Below are 18,631 nucleotides of genomic sequence, written 5' to 3' on the forward strand. Positions count from 1 at the left end.
CTGGTGTGGCTGGGTACCACTAGGAAATATCAATCGCCCCAGAGGCCCCTACAGTGACATTGAGCAGTCTTACATTTCGCAAACAGCTCAAGCCAAAAAGAGCACCAGGCATCTAGCTTGCCCCACCCTACTGGGTGAGAAGCAATGTCCTTCGTATTTGATGACACATGAAGGCATATTTGAAGGAGACCCACTTTCATGTGGACATCCCAAAATCTGGAGTTGGCACTGTTAGTTGTGCCACATATTGACCAGTAATCAGTCTAGAATATTCTTCATGGGCAATTTCTTAGCAGACAATTTGCGTGGAAAGTGTTCTCTGAATGTGGAAAGTTTGAAAATGATTGTATTATTAATCATTATAGGAAAAGAATAAATGCCTGGCTAGATAATGCATTTCTTGATTAATAGATAAGCAGTCAAAACAAATGGCTAAGCGTGTTGGTCCACTGAACAGAAGAGAAGTATTTTAGGGGGAGCAGAAGGAACAGACTGAAGGTTAGGAGAGCACTGTAAAGAAGGAACACATTGAAGAGGGAAACATTCTAAGAATTGCTTTGCAGGAAAATTTTACTCAATTTGAAACCTGAAAGATATATTCAATTGTTGTTAGTTTAATTATATAACCCTTTTCATACCATTAGTGTGAATCATGTTTATTTCCAAAAAGAGGGTAGTTAAGCCCATATGTAGTCAATCTGTTTTATTGAGTGCTGTGGGATTTACAGGAGGCCAGAGACACTGATGTAGCTTCTGTGCAATGGCAAAAGTTGCCTACTTTAGTCTAGACATAAATATATGGGGTTGCCGACAGTAATGGAGGCAGCTTGGTGGCTTAGGAGAGGATCAGCCAGAAGCCCCTGTTGCTTACATTTTCTGTACTTGATTAAACAAATAGAAAAAGTTATTTTGCAGTGATATAGCCTGTTGAACTCCAGAGTCAAGCCTCCAGATACAATATTTTTCCTATTGCACTAACGTTTACAAAATTTGAAATGCTGAGTTGTGTCACCACAACAGTTGTAAATAGTTTCTTGATTTTGCCATTCTATTAAGTGTTTGAAAATGATCACATGTCAATTTTTAAGCAAACCATATTTTCACCTCCTGGACTAATATGCAGATTATAATACTGTTATCATTTGGATTTTTCACTTCTCTGAATTTTGTGACGTAGTTCTCAGCTCAAAAAAATGTACCAAACTGCATAAAAGCATGCATAGAAATACATACATTAAGATTAAATGTGTAGTTAAATACAGTGGTACCTTGGTTTAATAACAGCTTAGTTTATGAGCAACTTGGATTAAGAACGCTGCAAACCTGGAAGTAGGTGTTTTGGTTTGTGAACTTTGCCTTGGAAGCAGAACATGTTTTGCTTCCTGTTGAGTGTGTTCCATTTGTAAACTGAGTCCCCTGCTGCTATGGGAAAGCATGCCTTGGTTTAGGTACGCTTTGGTTTAAGAACGGACTTCCAGAACGGATTAAGTTCATAAACCAAGGTACCACTGTATGTATTTTGTGATGGAGTACATAATTTATATGTAGGTATTTAAATATGAATTTTTCTAAGCATTTTTTAAAAATCCAAATATTTTTGGATGTGCAAACAGGACATCACTGTCTTATGAACAAACTCAAGTAAAACTGACATAGACCTGAAATAGGGTAAATGTCCATCCCTGGAGAAATCCAGGGCTGCCAGGTCACCTGAGGCTTCCACATGTGCTTTTATCTGGAGTTGACATCCTTCATTTACTCACTTGCTATAGTGCATCCAGACAATATCAGCCCATTGAATTCTGCTGTTTTCTGTGTTGACTCCTGTGGTTTTTCAGAACTCATTTCTTGTGTGAGCTGGGGTTGCAGCACCAGCTTGTCTAGTTGGGGCAGTCAAAGTAGTATTAAGGCCTTTAATTGCTGCTTTGCCTTTTATTAAACACTTCAAGTTGCCCATTTTATTGCTTCCTGATGAGTGTGGGTGGAGGTTTAAGTGATGAACAACTTGTAAATTGCCCTTGAATAGTGTTAATTGCCACAACTTCGGTCTAGGGTTTGTTTTCTTTTGTTTGATTTGTGTGGGGGGGAAGGCATTGATTATAGTTTTCATCTCTTCTTTTTTTTCTTTCTCTGTTTTTATAACATTGATTATACAACCACAACTTCAGCTGATAGGTGGTGCTTTTCCATGTTGTCAATGCTTAGCTAAGGTTGTGTCTCTTGTTTTGGGGAAGTTCCTGTAAAAAGTAGATCTATCCTGGAGACCTGTGCTGTTGGTTTAACCTGCAGATCCCTAAAGAAGACTTCTAAGCAAGTATTACAATCACTAATTTTGCATTTTCTTTATTCAGTGCTGAAGTGAAACAGTACATATCCAGAGATGAACTGGGGTTGCCATAATTCTAGCCAACTTGGAACAGCAGCAACTGAAATCCTTTTCACACATTCAATGCTGAATGCACAGAATGTGTGTGTGCCCCAGGAAGGGAATATTAAAGGCTAGATGGGTGTTCTCTAAACCTTTGGATCCAGCGAGGACCTCTTCAAGAGGGACTTACAAGGCAGTAGATCCATCTAGTCGACCTTGCAGTGGACTTTCCCAGCCGTGATGGGCAGAGATCAAGAGGGCTATATGGTAGGGTAGGGGCTTCTGTAAAGTTGGAAAAAGATGTGCTGTTTTCATTCCTATCTCCTGACACATCCCTGTATTTTGTGGGAAAATGTGTTGTTTTTACTTTGAAGCACAGAGCCCTGCAACCCTAGATCCCTGATCTGGCTAATTCTCTCTCCCAGTTTCCAGTTTTGTCCCTTTTTCAACTGACACTTCAACATTCCATATATCTTGGAAGCTCACAGAACCTCTGTAGAACAAATTACCAGCCTTCAAGTCACATTTGCAAGCATCTTTGTAATGCAGCGTTGGTCTGCCAGGGGGCCTGGTGCCTGAAGCCAGATCTGTATAGAGCGTGTCCTTGTGGATCCTGCCATCTTCTGTTCAATGGACATGACCAAGCCAGCTAGATGTCACTGGGACAGGAGTGCAAACATGTTGGGAATGTTGGCTTGGGAGTGCTCATCTGTGTTTGAAGCTGTCTTGAAATGTGATGTCCCAAATCTTCATGATGTGGAAGGCGTTGCCCATGGCTCACTTCCATTAAGCAGCGTGCTCAACACACAAGCCTGGTAGACCTTCATCTTGATATTGGATATTTATGTCACATTATTTGGAGAGGCAAGCTGTTTCCGTAGCTGCCTTGCCAGTACACTTGTGCAACTCAGCAATGATGAAGAGGTTGCTGGTTATGGTGCAGCCCAGGTAGACAGAATCATCTATCCCCTCAAACATGTGATCACCAACGCTGATGTGTGGAGTGTTGGTGGCGTCCTGACCCAGGATACAGGCCTTTGTCAGGCTGATGGTAAGTCCAAACTCCCTGCAGGCTTGGGTAAAACAGCTGATGAGTCTGTGTATAGCTACCTTGGAGTGCGCTGTCAAGGCTGCATCATCAGCAAACAACATCTGTATGTGCATGTCTGATTACAGTAGGAATTGCGTTTCAGAGTAATGGCACCACTATGCTAAATGTCTTTTCTTGTCCATGGGACAATCAGGAGAGGTGCTTTGGATGATCTTGAGTGTACAGTCGTACCTCGGAAGTTGAACGGCTTGCGACTTGAATATTTTGGCTCCCAAACACCGCAAACACATAAGTAAATGTTTCAGTTTGTGAACATTTTTTGGAAACCAAACATCTGGCACAGTTTACACGGCTTCCGATTGAGTGCAGGAAACTCCCGCAGCCAATTGTAAACCACGCCTTGGTTTTCAAACGTTTTCGGAAATCAAATGGACTTCCGGAACAGATTCCGTTCAAGAACCAAGGTATGACTGTATAAGGGACAAGGTGATAAGGCAACCTGGTCCTAAGCTATTTTGGCTCTGTGTACTGCATAAGAGCCAGTTCCTAGGGGCCAAGGTCTCTTCACCCTCCCAATAAAATATTGAGGAGGCCAGTCCCCACCCCCAGTCGATGGTATTTAAATGGTATGGGAGAGCCCCGTCATGTGATTGATTATGCAGGGTGGGGCTTACCTGCCCCCCATATTTTATTCAAGTTGGCACCCCTGATTTACTGACAGTACGACATGGAACTTAGTTCAGTAATGCACTGGGTATGCAGAGCTTTCAGCACCAATGTAGTGTACTGATGTAGAACTTTTCCAACCAGAAGCCCATCTTCAGAATTCTGCACTCAGTACAATCAACCTAAAGGGCAATATCCCAATCTGAAGGTTACCAGACTAAACGATCTCTGCCCATGAATGGTCATAGCTGGCAGACCACATGCTTCTGCATACCTAGGGAGTCAACCAAGTATACAGAAACCTTACCTTATTTCAGGGATCCCTGCTTTGACTCCTAATCAGGCAGTTGAGCTTGCTATTTGAGGAAACAGACATGGTAACTACATGGATAAAAACACAAAGCTGTCGGTTTCTCTTTTGCAAATATGAAAAGTGGGAGCTAATGAGATTGGCATCCCAAGGCACTGTAATGTGTTTTTTGGACTGCAAAGCTAACAGAGTTTTTCAATTAGCAGCACTGATAAATGGGCTCTCCGCATTAGACTAGGGCTAGCTTCTAATTGAAGACATCTGGTTTATTTCTCTTCATCATCTTTCACACTTCAGAAGTCACAGAAAGCACGCCAAGGTTCTGGCCAATTTGTATCAGCTTATGCTTTGTATTAGGAATCTGGAAGGTATTTGATCTTCACTGTCCAGCATCCCTGAAAAATAAATAAATTAAAGATTACATTTCTGTATAACTAAACTGATAGTCTAGTTTCTCTTTTCTCCTACGCATAATGGTTTATTTAGAGCAGGCCCCAGAAACAAGATAGTGTGAAACCATTGTAACCGCTTTTGTATATATGCTATTTATTCCATTCTTGTTCGAGTAAAATCATTATTATCATGAATGAAACTTAATAGTTCTCTTAACATGCAGTGTAATGTTCTGATATAATAATGTCTAGTGTGTGCTAAAAATTAAGGATAGCAACAACAGTCATCTAATTTTTTTTTAATGGTAAATTGCCTTCTCCGATTTCTTTAGTAGAAAATGCACTTGTAACCCTCCTTAATCAAAGTGCCTTCTCAAGCGTAACAGTAATGTCATTAGCACAACACTGACATGAGGCTAAAAAATGCCTTGCACAATTCAAAATATTGATTATAAAAGATTTAATCCAGGCATAAATTACAGTCACTTGTAAGCATAGACAATCTAGAGGCATAAATGATTCTTCAAAAACGTCAGAAAGGAAACCATTTAGAACAGAAGTACGCAGCAGCCTTCAAGAGAATCAACATAGCAAAATAGCTTATTGTTACTGGCTGTGAGGTAAATAAATTCTTGGTTTCATCCATATTTTCTAAATAAACTGTATTTGCTGTGCTGGGAATTTGTGGGTGGGGGAATTCTTATAGCATGCCATTAGAATTGAATTATTGTTTAAGTTAGTTTAGTTCACATATCATATTAAGCCAAACTTCGAATTCTGGTACATTTGCTTATGACCTGCATTAAAATATAGGCTGGACTTGATGGCACAAAAATAATTTTTCAGTGGGCTGAGTGAAGGTTATGTGTTAGTGACTGAAAAGCAAAGAAATCCAAAATTGCACAGTTCTTTTCATTTCATCACAATGTTGTGTTCTTGTAAAAAAGGAAGGATCTAACATAGCCAGTTTTGATTGTTTTTTTCAGTGCTTAGGCTCATAGTTTGTCCATTATTTGTGTGAGGTAGTCGGAGGTGTGATTCATGACAGAAACATTTATGACCCTATTTCTGACCCTATCTGTCAGGGAACTGCCATCTGAGACTAAGGAGGTGAAAGGGCTCATGGAGGGTGAGAGAGACCATTCAGCGGAGGAGGGGACCAGCAGGGGGAGAAGTGGAGTTCCAAGGGAAAGTGAGTCGGAGGGAGGGCTCAGAGACACTTCAAGCGGGAGCAGCGGGGAGATTTCAGGACCTCCTGTAGGGACACCCACTCCTCGGCGGAAACTGTCACGCCGAGAGTCCAGAAGACGCGTTTCCGTTAAGGAGCTTTTATGCTGGAAGAAGTTCCGTAAACGCCCACTGTCCGATTCAACGAGCGATTGATGGAGTCATGTTAAAGGAGCTCCATCACAGACAGAGGTTTGGGGACTTAGCCAAACTCTGAGGGATTAGGATTTTACGCACAAGCAGCTCATCATCCCATCACAGCAATCGGACAGTCCCTGAAAGCAGCTTGTGCAGAGAGGCATCATGAGTAACCCAGCCGGAGCCGGAGGAGCAGCAGGAGCTGGAGAGGGTCCAAGCCTGGAAGAAAGGTACAGAGTGTTGGAACTCCAGCTAGCAATGCAAACGGCGAGGCTAGAAGAAAGGAGGGCGCAGGATGCAGAAAAGGCAAAAGGCGCTACACTAGCAAGAAAGATGCCAGGAATGGTGCAGAAGTTTGGGGGGGACCCCAGGAACTACCAAGCCTTTAGGACAGAGATGCAGTATGCTCTTGAACTGCAGTTTAATGACTTTCCCGACGAGGCATCGAGAGTGGCGTTTGTGATTGGCCATCTCGAAGGAGGGGCGAGAGATTGGGTCAGACCCCTGATGGCAGGGAATAGTGACATGCTGAAGGACGCGAGGAAGTTTTTTCGCGCCATGGATTTGATGTTTTCCAGCGAGATTGAACAGGGGCTGGTGCGCAGACAATTGATGGCGTGCAAACAGGGGAGCCGATCGGTTCGTGAGTACTGGACTGAGTTTACAATGTTGATACATAGATTGGGGTGGGACCTATCGGCGGAACCCATTCAAATGCTCTTTGAAGAGGGGCTTTCTTCGGCGGTGAAAGATGAACTTTCCCGGGCGCCCAGGGCGGAGTCTATGGACCAGCTGACCAAATCAGCGCTGACCATTGGAGCACGCCAGGAGGCAAGAGCCTTGGAGAAGCGGGAGGGGAAAGGAGAGCGTTGGAGGGATTTCCGCATTCCAGAGATTCCAGAACCAAGTTTCCCGCCAGGAGAGCCGATGGAAGTTGGAACAGCGCGTGCGCGCGCAGTTTCAAATCCCAGTGAAGGGAGGAAGAAGGAGGGAAAGAGCGCCAAGAAATGTTATCTCTGCCAGCAGCCAGGTCACTTTGCCAGAGTCTGCCCGCAAAGAAAGGAATGGCAAGGGATGGCGGGAGCTGTTGGGGGGAAGGAGGAGGAAGTCCAGGAGCCAGTAAAAGCCAACGCCTGTCTGCCTCTGTCAGGGCACTGCAGACAGGCCAAGGAGCAGTAAAAGTGCCCACTCCGGAACCTCCAAGACCAGCCCTAGTAATAGAGGTGTTGCTAGAGCTGGCAAACGGATACCCACTAAAGACTAAGGCGCTGCTGGACTCAGGCAGCTCCTGTAATTTTATGAGCAAGGAGTTTGCAGCTGAACACCAGATACAGACACTCCCTTTAAGCAACCCCCTGCAGGTCACCACGATCGATGGGAGGGAGCTGCTGGGAGGAGAAGTCAGCCTACAAACCGTCCCAATGGTTATGAGGGTGGCCAGGCACACTGAGAGGATAGCGTTCAATGTAGCCACCCTGGGAGGGGCTCCAGTCATTTTGGGAATGAGCTGGCTAGCGTTGCATGACCCGCTAGTGGGCTGGCATCAGAGAGTGGTCTCCTTTGGGTCAGCACATTGTCTGGAACACTGCAGAGAGGGAAAGGTGCCAGAAGGGGCAAAAGCCTCTCTAGCAGGGACGGAAGTGGCGGACAAAGGGAAGGTGCCCAAACAATACGCTGACCTGAGCAAGGTCTTCAGTGAAAGGGAAGCAGATAAATTACCACCGCACAGAGACTTTGACTGCCAAATTAATCTGGTCCCTGGGGCCCAGCTCCCCGTGGGCAAGCTGTACGCCATGTCAGACAGGGAAATGCAGGAGTTAAGGGAGTTTATTGATAAAAACCTGAAGAGGGGCTTCATCAGAGAATCCAGAGCGGTGGGGGGGAGCCCAGTGTTTTTTGTGGACAAAAAAAACACGGATAAACCGAGATTGGTCGTGGACTACCGGGCCCTAAATGCCGTGTCAGAACCAGTGACTTTCCCCATGCCCAGGATTGATGACATTTTGACCAGGGTGAGGAAGGGAAAGATATTCACGAAACTGGACCTGAGAGGAGCATACAACCTGATACGAATAAAGAAGGGGGATGAATGGAAAACCACCATGTTCACCCCTTTGGGGGCGTTTGAATATCTCGTTATGCCATTCGGATTACAATCAGGCTCCGCCTGTTTTCAATCGCTCATGAACCACGTACTGGGACCTTTGCTCTACAAGAATTGCGTGGCCTTCCTCGATGACGTGCTGATATATTCAGAGAATGAGGAGCAGCATGTAAAGGATGTCAGGGAAGTGCTGAGCCAGCTGCAAGCAAACCAGTTGTGGGTGAAATTGGAGAAGTGTCAGTTCCACACCAAAGAGGTGGAATTCCTGGGGTACCGCTTATCAGACAAGGGATTAGCCATGGATCCAGGCAAGGTCCAGGCGGTGCTGGAATGGAAGACACCGAAAACGAAAAAAGATGTGCAAAGGTTCTTAGGGTTTGGGAACTTTTACCGTAAATTCATCAAGAACTTTGCCCACTTAACGGCTCCCATCACGGACTGTCTAAGCAGCAAGAAGAAATTCGTTTGGACGGCGGAGGCGGAGCATGCTTTTGAGGAATTGAAAAGGGCATTCGCTTCGGAAGAACAGCTCCTGCATGTGGATTTACAAAAACCCATGAGAGTGGAAACTGATGCCTCAGACCGGGCGGTGGGGGCGGTGCTGCTTCAGCCAGGGAGCAATAAGTCGGAATGGAGACCGTGTGCCTTCTTTTCGCGTAAGCTGAACAAATCCGAGAGGAACTACACGGTATATGACCGAGAACTACTCGCCATTCACGAAGCGTTCCGGAGATGGAGACACTTACTAATTGGCGCACAACATAAGGTGCAAGTGTGTACGGACCACAAGAATTTGGAGTATTGGAGAACGGCACGGGTGCTCAACCAACGACAAGTGAGATGGGCCCAGGAGTTCTCCAAATTCCATTTTGAAATTTGCTATGTTCCAGGTCCAGAAAACATCAGAGCGGACGCTCTCTCTCGCAAACCTGAATATTTGGAGGGGGAGGGAGCGCCGGAAGAGAGACATATTATCCCAGAGGACCACTGGGTGTGTGGTGCGGCCTGGGTGGGGCAAAGAGAACTGGTAGAGGGAACGGTAAATGATGAGTACGCCCAGGACAAGCTCAGAGGTCTAAGGAGAGAGGGAGAAGACCCCGGGGGTTTTGAAGAAAGAAACGGGGCATTGTATTACAGAGGGGCGCTATATATACCCGAAGGGGAATTGAGGGGGAGAGTACTCAAACAGCTGCACGACAATCCCACAGCGGGGCATTTTGGGCAACACAAGACCATGTGGTTGGTGACCAGGGAGTTTTGGTGGCCCAAGGTGAGGGAGGATGTACGGGAGTATGTGAGAAGGTGTGACCAATGCCAGAGAGCCAAAGGAGAAAGGCGGGCACCAGCGGGGTTATTAGAACCGTTACCCACACCAGAACGACCGTGGGAGGCGGTGTCGATAGATTTTATGACTGATCTGCCCAAATCCCAGGGGAAAACGGCCATACTAGTCGTAGTAGACCTGTTAACTAAGATGGGTCACTTTGTAGCTTGCTCACATGCAGTCACGGCGGAAGAAACAGCGAAATTGTTTGTAGAACATATTTTCAGACTGCATGGCGCCCCCTTGAGGGTGGTTTCCGACAGAGGGAAACAGTTCACGTCCAGATTCTGGAGGAAACTTATGAGCTTATTGCACGTAGAGGTCAACTTTTCGACTGCCAGGCACCCTGAGACCAATGGGCAGGCGGAGAGAGCAAACGGTATTCTCCAACAATACCTGAGGTGTTATGTCAATGACAGAGAGAACGATTGGGTCGAAAAGTTGGCACTAGCGGAATTTGCTTACAATAATGCTGAGAACGTGTCCACCGGGATGAGCCCCTTTTTGGCTAATTATGGGTGCCACCCCAGGGCGTTTCCAGGGGAAGGAGGGGAAAGATGGAGTGTTCCGGCCGCGGAACTTTTTGTAGAAGAAATGGAAGCGATCCATCGTCAACTCCAACTCAACTTAGAAAGGGCCAAGGAAGAATATAAGAGGCAGGCAGACAAGAGCAGAAGGGAAGGTGAAACAATTAGGGTGGGGAGTCGGGTCTGGCTATCAACCCAAGGGTTGCCGTTCAAGGGGGGTTGCAAGAAATTGAGACCCAAAAGATTGGGACCATTTGAGGTCATCCAACAGGTCAACCCAGTGGCGTTCAGACTCCGGTTACCGAACCACATGAAACTGCACCCAGTATTCCACAGGTCATTACTGTCACCATACAGGGGGGAAGGTGAAGGGGTATCCACACGGGGGCCAGCCATAGAAGAAAGGGAAAGCCGCAACCATGTGGCGGAAATCATCGACTCCAGGTGGAAGGGTAATCAGGTGGAGTATTTGGTCGCGTGGGAAGGGGAACCGGAGTCGGAAAACACCTGGGTGAAGGCAGAGGAGGTCCGTGACGAGATCTTGATCGAAACGTTCCACCAAAGGTTCCCCAGGAAACCTCAGCCAGTAGCGAGGTTTCGGAGGGAGTACTTTGGCACCACCGACGATGAGGAGGAACTGGAGGGATTCAGGGAATCGGAGTTGGAAGGAGGAACAGACTCCGATGAGGAGGAGTACTTGGAAACCGGAGACAGCAAAAGGTGGAGGGAAGTGTTCGAAACTTCGGAAGATGAGGGAGGTTCCTTCAGGGGTTTTGCTCCCTCGCCTCCCGCAGAGGAGGGGAGGGAAGGGGGTGAAGGGGGCCCTGGAGGGGAGGTGGATGTCAGGGAACTGCCATCTGAGACTAAGGAGGTGAAAGGGCTCATGGAGGGTGAGAGAGACCATTCAGCGGAGGAGGGGACCAGCAGGGGGAGAAGTGGAGTTCCAAGGGAAAGTGAGTCGGAGGGAGGGCTCAGAGACACTTCAAGCGGGAGCAGCGGGGAGATTTCAGGACCTCCTGTAGGGACACCCACTCCTCGGCGGAAACTGTCACGCCGAGAGTCCAGAAGACGCGTTTCCGTTAAGGAGCTTTTATGCTGGAAGAAGTTCCGTAAACGCCCACTGTCCGATTCAACGAGCGATTGATGGAGTCATGTTAAAGGAGCTCCATCACAGACAGAGGTTTGGGGACTTAGCCAAACTCTGAGGGATTAGGATTTTACGCACAAGCAGCTCATCATCCCATCACACTATCCTTGGAGGCCACTGCAAGCAAGCACCCATGGCAGCTTCTCCATCAAATGCCCATAGTCCATAGCTCAGTGAAATTATGCAGTCGAGTTTCCTGCATTTGGGGAAATCTCAGTATCAGCACATATTGCAGCCGAAGTTCTGATCCCTGGCATCTTACCTCTGGCAGCAGTAGCCAATGATCTAGGTCAGTATAAGACGGCTTTCTGTGTTCATAGCATAGCTTACCATGCAAATCTTTCATCCCTTATGAACACCACAAAATGTGGAAAAGCGAGAGGATTTTCTGACCACATTTCCCTTTGCCTTTTGGTTGGCTTCTGGAGAGGCCAGCTGCTGTTCATTTGAGCCTGGCTTCTCCAGTTGTTAATATCCTCAATATCCCTTTCTTACTTGATAACATCAGACTGAAATCTTAACTGCTGCACTTTCTGGTTGTCCATCTCGGGAATGGTTTGGATGTGTCAGATGCTTTCTTAAGTTGGTTCTTTAGTGAATGACAGAATTTCAGAAATTTCTAGTCTCTTGCAGTTTAATAGTGCAGGCATGTAGAATTTTTCCCATTTTCAGTGTTTCAGAAGCCAGATCTGAAACACATCACCATAACTAGGATGCTTTTATAAGTTACTGATATTGGGTTTCTCCATTTGTTCCACATTTCCTCCTCCTCCATGTAAGGGGCAAAGCAGACAGTGATATCACAGGCGGGGTGGGGGGTGAACCTCTCTCTCAGTTTGAGTGCAATTGCCATGTGTGCCCATTCAAAATCAGCAGCAGAGATTTTGAGGTCTGGAAGCAGTGATTTAAGCCATGAAGCAATAAATTGTGCAGAATCCTTCTCTTCCGCTCCCTCTTCAAAAAAACCCAGAAATGTAGAAAATCAAAATAGGAGAATTAATTTGCATCTTCAAACTTGTTCCATATATCTCTTGTTTCATTCTTTGATCTTTTTGTCATGGATTTGGCTTAATTCTTTTGTTGCTGTACAGGCATCCCCCTGCTTATGTGGGGGTTACGTTCGGAGGTACCGTGTGTGTCGGGGAAATCACTTAAAATTGAAACCCATTGGAAAGCTGCAAGCATCCCGTCCCGCCCCCAGCCTGCCCTTTTAGTGACATTTCAGTGACGTCTTTATGACGTTTCTGGGTCACTTCCGGGTTCGGCCTGATGCGCTTACACATGGTTGCGCACGTACTGAACGTGCGTAAATGGGGGGGGGCTGCCTGTAGTTTCTGTTAAAGAGTCAAGCCCCGTGTTGAGTTCTGCCAACTTCATTTCCATTGGGAACATTCGCTCTTTCCAAGTGTTTTCAATAAGCTCCTTTATGGCTTCTTGTTGTGCTGCAAACTCTTCCCTTTAGATATTGTGACCATTTTCTTTCTCCAAAGAGGAAAAGGCCTCTTGAGGGCAGTGCCATCTTCGCTGCTGCCTGCATTAGTGTCCTTGAATGCATTAGTATTTTTTGAATAAGATCTTTTCTTTTCAGTTTTTTGGAATCCTTTTGCTTAGCCCTCTCTTTTCTTCAAGGTTTGGGGTTTTCTTAGCCAGCAGGGGGCTTTCATTCCAAGCTGTTTTTCTGGGCTTTGGAGCACAGCTTAGAGTTTAAGCAGCCCTCTCCTTTCCTTCACGGCCGTGCCCCGAGTCTCGGCCTTTATCAGTCTTCTCCAAGGATTCACTGTTCTATATTACGCCTGCAGCCCTAGACTTACTACTTGGGCGGACATTGCATTGAATACAGTGGGACTTATTTTTCTGAGCAGACGCAGGTTTTTGTGGACCCTGGGCCCTTCTGAAGCATCTCTTGGGAAGGATTTTGTTACTCAAACATTCACTGCTATAATAATCCCTCCTTCCCAAACCATTTTTATTATGTAATAAAATTATGCAATAAAAACAAAAATAAATAAAATTTGCCTCATAACTGGTTATAAAGAATGACTAAAAGGTGGGATTTTGAAACACAGAGCCCATTACTCCCCAGAAAGATTGACTGTGCTTCTTACATTGCACAGTAATTTTTCATGTCTTGTTTCATAACAAATCTAACATTCCTTATAATCTTGAAAATGAGTGCAGCTATCCTTATTCTCAGAAGAACTATTTTTTATTATCTTGACAGAGCCCTTTAGGCAATTAGGGAGAGGAGTTACGGCGAGAGAGAGAAGGGAGCAGCACACGTAAAGCCATGCAGAAATATAGAGATTAGGTAGTACACAGTTGAGTCTATTACTAGGGAAATGTTTAGGTTAGAGTTGTACTGACATAAATCTCCATCAGCACAGCACTTTGAAGGATACAGAGAGTAAGTTTTAAATTGAGAATGATTTGCGAAAAGGTGGGTAGGGAGAAGTCTGTTAGGTGTACAGTGTGCAGCTCCTTTGTGTATTTTGACACAATTAATTCACTGCATATATTAACTAAAATAATTTGGAATTCTTGGCTGTCCTTAGGGCATTTTTTGTCAATTACACTTGAGGGTCCAGGTAAATAATATGTTTTAAAAAACACACACACATTTAACTCAGTTCTAATCTAACCAAATTTCCAAGTAACTCATAAGCAGAATGAAACAGCTACATACAGGTAAGGGGAGGAAAGTATTTGGAGGGAAATATAGCATACCAGCTTATTTCACAAAGTGAAGACCACTCCATGTAAACATTGGAATTTTGTTTTACAAAACTGCGAATAGTACATCTTACACACAGCATTCCTCATATCTTTACCCAAATGTGTCTCTCTTATTCTATCTCACTGTGCTTTTCAATTTATAAAAGAGTGTGTTTTGAAAATTTTTAATATATGCTTGTGGCAGAGCCAGACATTCACTCATGGGGAACTCTGTTCCCTCCCATTATTTGAAATATTTTATAGCTCCATCTTATTTGCCCTCAACTGCTATTCAATACTTTCCTCCCTCCCCACTCCTTGCTGTCAAATATTCCTTCCCTCCACCCCAATTTTGTCCCTCTGACACATAATGTAAACGCTTCAAGAAGCATCTATTTCTGCACACGGAACCTTGCAGAGGCTGGCCTTAGCTATTTCAGACTTTGTGTGGCAGAAAACCAGGCTTAGGCTGCAACCCCAAGCAGTGTTTTTCTTCTAGGAAAAAAGGTGCCAGTACTCCAGAAAGAAAGCACGGATCCTAACCATGTCTTCTCAGAAATAAGTCTCATTTAGTTCCGTGGGAATTCCTCCCAGGTAAGTGAGGTTAAGATGGCAGCTTTAGCCACCAAGGCTGCTTGCACACAATCGTTTGCTCGGTTTTTATTATGTTTCCATGATTGTTAATTTCAGCAGTATATTTGAGCTTTCACATTATTTAAATGCTGCTTTGTAAATATAGCAAAATATAGTGCAGGTTTAGTGTTCATGTGAAAGCTCAAATATAATGGGAAATTAATGTTAGGGAAACATTGGGGAAATGCATATGAATGCAGCCTAAGTATATACTCCATGAAAAATCACAGGTAATCACAGCTCCCTGATAATGCAAGTATTTACAAACCTCTATTTGCCATATTCACATTGACTTTATAATTGTATTTATGAAACATCCTGGATGTGAAAATATAATGTATGAACTGAGAGTACCGTATTTTCCGCTCTATAACACGCACCCGACCATAACACGCACATAGTTTTTAGAGGAGGAAAATCCGTAGGCATGCCACCCGTAGGCATTCCCTCCATAACACGCACAGACATTTCCCCTTACTTTTTAGGAGGAAAAAAGTGAGTGTTATGGTGCAAAAAATACGGTACTTTGTAACACTTCAAGGGATTTCCAACTTTTCCGTGAGTTGCACGCTGTTGCACCTTTTTCTGTGTATTTTATTGTTAGCCGTATTGGGCATCCACACAGAAAGGCAAGATACACATTTAATAAATTAATAATAAATACAACCAATGTTGAATTTTCAGAACCTTTTTTATATATTACAAATTCTTTGAGTGAACCCCCCCCCTCCTTCCACAAAGAGATCCTTTTGCTACTACATACAATTTTTAGAGATCAATTCAACATGCGCTGCAGCCAAACACCCAGGATTGAGTATTGCTTGTGTTCCCTCTTTTTAGTCCAGGGATCACCAGGGGTGGTACTTCAGCAGCACCTTCCTAATGGACAAAGAGGAGGAAGGGCCAGTAAATTAAGTTGTTTTACCTGTATTATTATTATTATTATTACTACAAATAATCGTATTTTAATTATTTTTTATGTATTGCCTTTATTTGTGACTCACTATATGTTTGCAAGTGACTTACAGTTATAAAAGCATACAGAATACAAAATTTTACAATAAATTCAAAAAGGGGAATGAACATTACTGACTAAAAGTGGTCATCTTGCAATAACAAAAAAAAAAAGGATGAATACAAGCCGTACTTTTCATAAGGACATACATACATAGTTTTAATTGTACGCCACATTTCCATAGTTCAAACCATGCTCAAGGTAGCTTACAACAGGAAAAAAAACCTCATAATTGCAAACATAACAAAAATAGTCATAAACCATAAATAAAACATCAAAAAGTACACAATCAAATTGAACAATTTCCATGTACATCATAATAAAAAAGAAAGATACATAAATTAATATAAAATAACAGCAGCAGCCCCACCCCAGCAAAAGCCCCTAAACAGCACCCCAGCCCAAGACTCTGTTCAGCAGCTTTAGCTTTTGTAGCTGGAGTCTGTCAGGTGGGCAAAGGCTAGCAAGGCAGGGAGCAGGTCTTCCAGGCCTCACAGCCAAGGTGCCCTCTGGCTACCTTGAGTCAAGGCTGGGAAAAGTATTCCCAATGCCCTCCAGTTGTACTGGCAATAAAGGTAATTAGGTCTGCCTGTCTGCAAGTCAATATGTACATGCCTGCGTTTTTTGCATCCTTCAAGGCACACTCTGTAGAGGTCCATATGTTTATTGGATCAGAGGTTATAGGAGCAATGCAGCTTTAGAATTGCCAGACTTGTGCCACCTCACAACTTGATTGAACCTGGGACATTTGCCACAACCAAGTTTCATGCGTGTTTCCATTGTAAGGTGGCTGCAGTGACGAAAGGGGCATACCAATCTAATTTTAGAAGCATTCTTTCTCTTCAAAGTCTGCCAGGCACCAGAAGGAGTTTCAGAACTATGCTCTAATTGCAGACTAAAGAGTATGATTAGAGACTTCCTTGCAATTCAGTGCTGGGTATTTTTTAAAAACTGGGAAAGCTCTTTGTAGCTGTAGTACTCTTAAAATAATTTAATTTCATCATAATACTATTATTTATAATGAGAATATTTTTTTGTTCATTTGCTTTAATAAACTGTGACATAGTTCTTTGTTATACTACTCACTTTTCTTTGACGTAGATTTTCAAAAATACTTGAATGTTGTTACAAATTCAGTTCTTTTGAGACCTACAGTATAATTGTAAACGTGTTTGCTTACAGGTGAGTCCCAAGGAATACAGTAGGTCTTATGTGTCAAAGTAGTCATAGTAAAAAATGAAAGGATTGTATCCAACTAAGTTATATATAAGTAGACCCATTAAAATGAATGACCCGAAATCAATCATGCCTGAATAGGACTAGTATTGGATGCCACCCAAAGAGGGCAACTTCTCTGTACACTAGAGGCAAAGAGAGAGAAAGTGCTTATTTTGAATGCTTTCAGTTAATCTGCTACACCCCAACATAGGCTAAAAGTGAGCTAGAACTATGGCTAAAAGATATCCGGATTCTTGCTTATGTGAACATAAGGAATTATTTCAGAAAGTCAGTATTGAATCTACTGCCTTTGGAACAATTCTGGCTTCTCCAAACATTTAAACCCTAATGATCACTGTCTCTTATGTGCTGTTTTGGGGGTATAGCTATGCAGTGCCAGGACTCCTGCAGACCAGAGGAAATTGTGGATCAGTGTCCCTGGCATTATCTACACTGGGTAACGTTGTATAAAACTCCTTTTAAGGTGGAACCTTTTGGAGAGTAATGGTTCCCAAATTTTCACTTCAACACTAAGATAGTAAAGGAGCATCATAGGGAGTACGTGTGTGAACCATGGAAATATGAGAAGTTTCTTTGGCCCTCCAAAACGGAGCCTTTTTTATTGGATATAACTGTCCTGAGTTAAACCATTAATAAGTTGGCCTTGTTGTTGTTGTTTAGTCGTTTAGTCGTGTCCGACTCTTCGTGACCCCATGGACCAGAGCACGCCAGGCACTCCTGTCTTCCACTGCCTCCCCCAGCTTGGTCAAACTCATTAAGTTGGCCTAGCAGAGTCTAAAAAGCAGTCATAACTGCAATAAATTGCAATCACATCCTTAAAACAACCCCAGGTATTAAATATACATTTTAGGCTGCAAATAATTGTTATTACTGCATTTTGAAGAACAGGATAATCCAGTTGATGCCCCAACATTGGGCAGGATCCAGCAGGCACTGTGGCCAATGAAGCCCTCTGACTTGAGCTTGCTTGTGCTTGGCACAGGCACACAACACATACAGTTCACAGTGGGAGTTCAGCACCATGTTCCTCTTCTCAGTGCCCGAACCTCAACATTACTCTTGTTCCAAAAAGGAAGAGGGTTTCTTTGTGCCCTACATTATTGATTTACAAAAGGTAATTCAGCCTTCTCTCTGCATTGAAGTTCTTTTTCATCTGCACCTCGCTCTTTGGAACATATTTGCAAGGTCAGGATGTAGTCGAGAACAGCATGTCAGCCTTTGCCACTGCAGAGATTCAGCTGGTGTACATATGTTTAAAATTTGACTAATTGCATAATGTTGAGGCACAGTGCAATGGAGCATAGCGCAGATGTACAGGGCCTAAAACCAGTGCCTCGTGCTGGACCATCTTTCCCCACAGAGGACATGACAGATTAATAATGGGAACAGCTGAAACTGCTAAAGAATTGACTTGGGGGCAATCAAGGGCTGCAGTGAGTCATTAGTTATGCTTGTTTTTAACAACACATTTCTCTCTAATGTGGCCTAAATATGAAGCAAGCCAAATCATCTGTACTTCAGTTCTAGTGCCAAGTGCCATTTTTCAAATGCATGCATTGAAAGGCAGTAAGAAAATAAAAAAGAATAACCTGGCATGACTTTTAATATTTAAGTTAAATAGAAAATTGGATCTGTACCTTATATTTGGTCTTTGTTAGAAATAATTCTGTATGTAAAAACCATTTCCCCCATCATGTTAAAAAAAATCTGGGAAAGAAAGAAAGAGCCATTTACTGCTCAGCTGCGGGATTTACTCTACTAAAAGTTGAAAATAAGGG

The 18,631-nt window shown here is 43.9% G+C and overlaps 1 protein-coding gene across 1 annotated transcript in view; it reads left to right on the forward strand.

Annotated features, from left to right (window-relative positions):
- Window positions 1-18,631, forward strand: part of IQCA1 (IQ motif containing with AAA domain 1) — a 95,371-nt gene that overhangs the window by 30,143 nt on the left and 46,597 nt on the right. The gene's annotated exons all lie outside the window — the stretch shown is intronic.

Source organism: Podarcis raffonei, chromosome 1 (assembly GCF_027172205.1).
Source record: "Podarcis raffonei isolate rPodRaf1 chromosome 1, rPodRaf1.pri, whole genome shotgun sequence".
In the NCBI taxonomy this organism is placed as follows: Eukaryota; Metazoa; Chordata; class Lepidosauria; order Squamata; family Lacertidae; genus Podarcis; species Podarcis raffonei.